Source organism: Chiloscyllium plagiosum, chromosome 13 (genome assembly GCF_004010195.1).
Source record: "Chiloscyllium plagiosum isolate BGI_BamShark_2017 chromosome 13, ASM401019v2, whole genome shotgun sequence".
NCBI lineage: Eukaryota > Metazoa > Chordata > Chondrichthyes > Orectolobiformes > Hemiscylliidae > Chiloscyllium > Chiloscyllium plagiosum.
In genome coordinates, this window is record NC_057722.1 from 74,079,595 (window position 1) to 74,087,400 (window position 7,806).

Sequence of the window (7,806 nt, forward strand, 5' to 3'; positions counted from 1 at the left end):
TATGTGTTCATATGTTGGGATATGAGTTGCTTCAGTCTGCTTTGAGCTTACGCAGTAGGTTATGAGCCGTTGAAAGCAAAATTTCAGACAGGGAGATGAGATTGTTTTTGGAATAAGAACTGACACAGTGAGATTTGGGTACTCATAATGGAATAAGATCATTAACAGGAGGATACGAGTTGTCATAGCAGTATTTGAACTTGCAGCGATTGTGAGCCTGCACTGTGGAAAAGTGTTCAAACAGAAGGATATTAGCTATCACAGCTGATGCAATCTAAATGACACAGTGGGCTATGAGCTCAAATAGTGGGGTATGGACTTGCCTGGTAGAATATTAGCTCACAGTGGGATACTGACTCGTATAGAGGGATATGAGCTCGCACGGTGGGATATGGACACGCACGGTGGGGTATGAGCTCACACAAAGGGATATGGACTCGCATGATGGTAAATAAGCTTGCATGGTGGGATATGAGTTCACATGGTGGGATATGGACTCGCACGGTAGGATATGAACTCACACATTGGAGGATGAGCTGACAAGGTGGGAAATGAGCTTTCACAGTGGGATATGAGTTGACACGGTGGGATGTGAGCTTGCACGGTGAGACGTGAGCATGCACGGTGGGATGTGAGCTTGCAGGGTGGGATATAAGCTTGCACAGTGGGATGTGAGTTGACACGGTGGGATGTGAGTTGACACGGTGGGATGTGAGCTTGCACGGTGGGATGTGAGTTGACACGGTGGGATGTGAGCTTGCACGGTGGGATGTGAGCTTGCAGGGTGGGATATGAGTTGACACGGTGGGATATGAGCTTGCACAGTGGGATATGAGTTGACATGGCGGGATATGAGCTTGCACAGTGGGATGTGAGTTGACATGGTGAGATGTGAGTTGACACGGTGTAATATGAGCTTGCTCACTGGGATGTGAGCTTGCACAGTGGGATTTGAGCTAGGACAGTGGGATGTGAGCGTACACGGTGGGATGTGGGCTTGCACAGTGTGATGTGAGCTTGTACGGTGGGAATTGAGCTTGCACGGTGGGATGTGAGCTTGCACAGTGGGACGTGAGTTGACACGGTGGGATGTGAGCTTGCACGGTGGGAGGTGAGTTGACACGGTGGGATGTGAGCTTGCACAGTGGGATGTGAGCTTGGACAGTGGGAATTGAGCTTGCACGGTGGGATGTGAGCTTGCACGGTGGGAGGTGAGTTGACACGGTGGGATGTGAGCTTGTACAATGAGATGTGAGTTGAAACGGTGGGATGTGAGCTTGCACAGTGGAATGAGAGCTTGCACAGTGGGATGTGAGCTTGCATGATGTGATGTGAGCTTGCACAGTGGGATGTGAGTTGACACAGTGCGATTTGAGCTTGCTCGCTGGGATGTGAGCTTGCACGGTGAGATGTGAGTTGACACGGTGGAATATGAGCTTGCACGGTGGGATGTGAGTGAGCTTGCACAGTGGGATTTGAGCTAGGACAGTGGGATGTGAGCGTACACAGTGGGACTTGAGTTGACACGGTGGGATGTGAGCTTGCACAGTGGGATGTGAGCTTGCACAGTGGGATGTGAGCTTGCACAGTGGGATGTGAGTTGACACGGTGGGATGTGAGCTTGCACGGTGGGATGTGAGTTGACACGGTGGGATGTGAGCTTGCATGGTGGGATGTGAGTTCACACGGTGGGATGTGAGCTTGCACGGTGGGATGTGAGTTCACACGGTGGGATGTGAGCTTGTACAATGAGATGTGAGTTGACACAGTGGGATGTGTGCTTGCACGGTGGGATTTGAGCTTGCGCAGTGAGATGTGCGTTGACACGGTGGGATGGGAGCTTGCACAGTGGGAGGTGAGTTGACACGGTGGGATGTGAGATTGCAGGAGGTGAGTTGACACGGTGGGATGTGAGATTGCACAGTGGAATGTCAGCTTACACATTAGATTAAGGAATGTGAGTTGACACGGTGTAATATGAGCTTGCACGGTGGGATGTGAGCTAGGACAGTGGGATGTGAGCGTACACAGTGGGACGTGAGTCGACACGGTGGGATGAAAGCTTGCACAGTGGGAAGTGAGTTGACACATTGGGTGTGAGCTTGTACAATGAGATGTGAGTTGACACGGTGGGATGTGAGCTTGCACGGTGGGTTGAGAGCTTGTACGGTGGGATGTGAGCTTGCACAGTGAGATGTGAGTTGACATGGTGGGATGTGAGCTTGCACGTTGGGATGTGAGATTGTACAATGAGATGTGAGTTGACACGGTGGGATGTGAGTTGACACGGTGGGATGTGAGTTGACACGGTGGGATGAAAGCTTGCACAGTGGGAAGTGAGTTGACACATTGGGTGTGAGCTTGTACAATGAGATGTGAGTTGACACAGTGGGATGTGAGCTTGCACGGTGGGATGTGAGCTTGCACGGTGGGATGTGAGCATGCACAGTGAGATGTGATTTGACACGGTGGGATGTGAGCTTGCACAGTGGGATATGATCTTGCACGGTGGGATGTGAGTTGACATCGTGGGATGTGAGCTTGCACAGTGGGATGTGAGTTGACATCGTGGGATGTGAGCTTGCACAGTGGGATGTGAGCTTGCACAGTGGGATGTGAGTTGAAATGGTGGGAAATGAGCTTGCACAGTGGGGTGAGACATTGCACAGTGGGATATGAGCTTGCACAGGGGGATGTGAGCTTGCACAGGTGGATGTGAGCTTGCACAGTGGGATGTGAGTTGACACGGTGTGATGTGAGCTTGCACAGTGGGATATGACCTTGCACGGTGGGATGTGAGTTGACACAGTGGGATGTGAGCGTACACAGTGGGATATGAACTTGCACGGTGGGATGTGAGTTGACACAGTGGGATGTGAGCGTACACAGTGGGACGTGAGTTGACACAGTGGGATGTGAGCTTGCACAGTGGGATGTGAGTTGACACGGTGAGATGTGAGTTGACACGGTGTAATATGAGCTTGCACGGTGGGATGTGAGCTTGCACAGCGGGATTTGAGCTAGGACAGTGGGATGTGAGCGTACACAGTGGGACGTGAGTTGACACGGTGGAATGTGAGCTTGCACAGGGGGATGTGAGCTTGCACAGTGAGATGTGCGTTGACACGGTGGGCTGTGAGCTTGTACAATGAGGTGTGAGTTGACACGGTGGGATGGGAGCTTGCACGGTGGGATGTGAGCTTGCACAGTGAGATGTGAGTTGACACGGTGGGATTTGAGATGACACAGTGGGATATGATCTTGCACGGTGGGAGGTGAGTTGACATGGTGGGATGTGATTTGACATGGTGGGATGTGATCTTACACAGTGGGATATGAGTTAACACGGTGCGATGTGAGCTTGTACAATGAGGTGTGAGTTGACACGGTGGGATTTGAGATGACACAGTGGGATATGATCTTGCACGGTGGGAGGTGAGTTGACATGGTGGGATGTGATTTGACATGGTGGGATGTGATCTTACACAGTGGGATATGAGTTAACACGGTGCGATGTGAGCTTGTACAATGAGGTGTGAGTTGACACGGTGGGATTTGAGCTTGCACGGTGGAATGTCAGCTAACACAGTGGGATTTGAGATGACACAGTGGGGTGTGAGCTTGCACGGTGGGAGGTGAGTTGACACGGTGGGATGTGATTTGACACGGTGGGATGTGAGTTGACACGGTGGGATGTGAGATTGCACAGTGAGATATGAGTTAACACGGTGCGATGTGAGCTTGTACAGTGGGATGTGAGTTGACACGGTGGGATGTGAGCTTGCACGGTGGAGTGTGAGCTTGCACAGTGTGATGTGAGCGTGCACAGTAGGATATGAGCTTGCATGGTGGGTTGTGAGTTGACATCGTGGGATGTGAGCTTGCACGGTGGAGTGTGAGCTTGCACAGTGTGATGTGAGCGTGCACAGTAGGATATGAGCTTGCATGGTGGGATGTGAGTTGACACGGTGGGATGTGAGTTGACACAGTGAGATGTGAGTTTGCACAGTGGGATATGATCTTGCATGGTGGGATGTGAGTTGACATTGTGGGATGTGAGCTTGCACGGTGGGATGTGAGTTGACACGGTGGGAAATGAGCTTGCACAGTGGGATGCGAGCTTGCACAGTGGGATTTGAGCTTGCACGGAGGGATGTGAGCTTGCACAGTGAGATGTGAACTTGCACAGTGGCGTTTGAGCTTGCACAGGGGGATGTGAGATGAAACGGTGGGATGTGAGCTTGCACAGGGGGTGTGAGTTGACACTGTGGGATGTGAGCTTGCACGGTGGAATGTGAGCTTGCACAGTGGGATGTGCATTTATACGGTGGGAAGTGAGCATGCACAGAGGAATGTGAGTTGACACGGTGGGATTTGAGCTTGCAAATGTGGGATGTGAACTTGCACAGGGGGATTTGAGCTTGGACGGTGGAATGTGAGCTTGCACAGTGGGATGTGCATTTATACGGTGGGAAGTGAGCATGCATAGTGGGATGTGAGTTGACACGGTGGGATGTGAGTTTGCACAGGGGGATGTGAGCTTGCACAGTGGGATGTGAGCTTGCACGGTGGAATGTCAGCTTGCACAGTGGGATGTGAGATGACACAGTGGGGTGTGAGCTTGCACAGTGGGATGTGAGTGGACACAATGGGATGTGAGCTTGCACGGTGCAGTGTGAGCTTGCACAGTGTGATGTGAACTTACATGGTGGGATGTGAGTTGACACGGTGAGATGTGAGTTTGCACATTGGGATATGATCTTGCACGGTGGGATGTGAGTTGACACGGTGGGATGTGAGTTTGCACAGTGGAATATGATCTTGCACGGTGAGAGATGAGTTGACACAGTGGGATATGAGCTTGCACAGTGGGATGCGAGTTGACACGGTGGGATGTGAGTTGACACGGTGGGATGTGAGCTTGCACAGTGGGATGTGAGTTGACACGGTGGGATGCGAGTTTGCACAGTGGAATATGATCTTGCACGGTGAGAGATGAGTTGACACAGTGGGGTGTGAGCTTGCACAGTGGGATGCGAGTTGACACGGTGGGATGTGAGTTGACACGGTGGGATGTGAGCTTGCACAGTGGGATGTGAGCTTGCACAGTGGGATGTGAGCTTGCACGGTGGAATATCAGCTTGCACAGTGGGATGTGAGATGACACAGTGGGATGTGAGTGGACACGATGGGATTTGAGCTTGCACAGTGGAAGATGAGCTTGCACAGTGGGCTGTGAGCTTGCATGGTGAGACGTGTGCTTGCACGGTGGGATTTGAGCTTGCACAGTGGGATGTGAGCTTGCACAGTGGGATATGAGCTTGCTCGGTGGGATCTGTGCTTGCACAGTGGGATTTGAGCTTGCACAGTGGAAGATGAGCTTGCACAGTGGGCTGTGAGTTTGCATGGTGGGACGTGTGCTTGCATGGTGGAATGTGAGCTTGCACAGTGGGATGTGAGCTTGCACAGTGGGATGTGAGCTTACACGGTGAGACGTGAGCTTGCATGGTGGGACGTGTGCTTGCACGGTGAGATTTGAGCTTGCACGGTGGGACGTGAGCTTGCACAGTGGGAGGTGAGCTTGCACAGTGGGATGTGAGCTTGCACAGTGGGATGTGCATTGATACGGTGGGAAGTGAGCGTGCACAGAGGAATGTGAGTTGACACGGTGGGATTTGAGTTTGCACAGGGGATGTGAGTTGCACAGTGGGATGTGAGCTTGCACAGTGGGATGTGCATTGATACGGTGGGAAGTGAGCGTGCACAGAGGAATGTGAGTTGACACGGTGGGATTTGAGCTTGCAAATGTGGGATGTGAACTTGCACTGGGGGATTTGAGCTTGGACGGTGGGACGTGAGCTTGCATAGTGAGATGTGAGTTGACACAGTGGTATGTGAGGTGACACGGTGGGATGTGAGTCGACACGGTGGGATGTGAGCTTGCAGAGTTAGAAGTGAGCTTGCACAGGGGGATGTGAGCTTGCACAGGGGGATGTGACCTTCCACAGAGGGATGTGAGCTTGCACAGGGGGATGTGAGTTGACACGGTGGGGTGTGAGCTTGCACAGTGGGATATGAGCTTGCTCGGTGGGATGATTTTTTTTACATTAGATTACATGACAGTGTGGAAACAGACCCTTCGGCCCAACAAGTCCACACCGACCCGCCGAAGTGCAACCCACCCATGCCCCTACATTTACCCCCTACCCAACACCACGGGCAATTTAGCGTGGCCAATTCACCTGGTCTGCACATCTTTGGATTGTAGGAGGAAACCGGAGCACCCGGAGGAAACCCACGCAGACACGAGGAGAACATGCAAACCCCAAACAGTCAGTAGCCTGAGGCGGGAATTGAACCCGGGTCTCAGGCGCTGTGAGGCAACAGTGCTAACCACTGTATCACCGTGCTGCCCAATGTGCTTGCACGGTGGGATGTGAGCTTGCACGGTGGGATGTGAGCTTGCAAGGTGGGATGTGAGCTTGCACAGTGGGATGTGATCTGACACGGTGGGATGTGAGCTTGCACAGTGGGATGTGAGCTTGCACAGTGGAAGATGAGCTTGCACAGTGGGCTGTGAGCTTGCAAATGTGGGATGTGAGCTTGCACAGTGGAAGATGAGCTTGCACAGTGGGCTGTGAGCTTGCATGGTGGGACGTGAGCTTGCACGGTGGGACGTGAGCTTGCACAGTGGGATGTGAGCTTGCACAGTGGGATGTGAGCTTGCACATGGGATGTGAGCTTGCACAGGTGGATGTGAGCTTGCACAGTGGGATGTGAGCTTGCACAGTGGGATGTGAGCTTGCACAAGGGGATGTGAGCTCGCACAGTGGGATGTGAGCTCGCACAGTGGGAGGTGAGTTGAAATGGTTGGAAATGAGCTTCCACAGTGGGATGGGAGTTTGCAGTGGGATGAGATATTGCACGGTGGGATGTGAGCTTGCAGGTGGGATGTGAGTTGACACGGTGGGAAATGAGCTTGCACAGTGGGATGTGAGCTTGCACGGCGGGATGTGAGCTTGCAGGGTGGGATTTGAGCTTACGCGGTGGGATGTGAACTTGCACAGTGGGATTTGAGCTTGCAGGGTGGGATTTGAGCTTGCACAGTGGGATGTGCATTGATACGGTGGGAAGTGAGCGTGCACAGAGGAATGTGAGTTGACACGGTGGGATTTGAGTTTGCACAGGGGATGTGAGTTGACACTGTGGGATGTGAGCTGGCAAATGTGGGATGTGAACTTGCACAGGGGGATGTGAGCTTGCACGGTGGGACGTGAGCTTGCATGGTGGGAAGTGAGCGTGCACAGAGGAATGTGAGGTGACACGGGATGTGAGCTTGCACGGTGAGATGTGAGTTGACACGGTGGGATGTGAGCTTGCAGAGTTAGATGTGACCTTCCACAGAGGGATGTGAGCTTGCACAGGGGGATGTGAGTTTACACGGTGGGATGTGAGCTTGCACAGTATGATGTGAGCTTGCACAGTGGGATATGAGATTGCTCGGTGGGATGTTTTTTTTTACATTAGATTACATCACAGTGTGGAAACAGGCCCTTCGGCCCAACAAGTCCACACCCACCCGCCGAAGCGCAACCCACCCATACCCCTACATTTACCCCCTACCCAACACCACGGGCAATTTAGCGTAGTCAATTCACCTGATCTGCACATCTTTGGACTGTGGGAGGAAACCGGATCCCCCGGAGGAAACCCACGCAGACACGGGGAGAACATGCAAACCCCAAACAGTCAGTCGCCTGAGGTGGGAATTGAACCCGGGTCTCAGGCGCTGTGAGGCAACAGTGC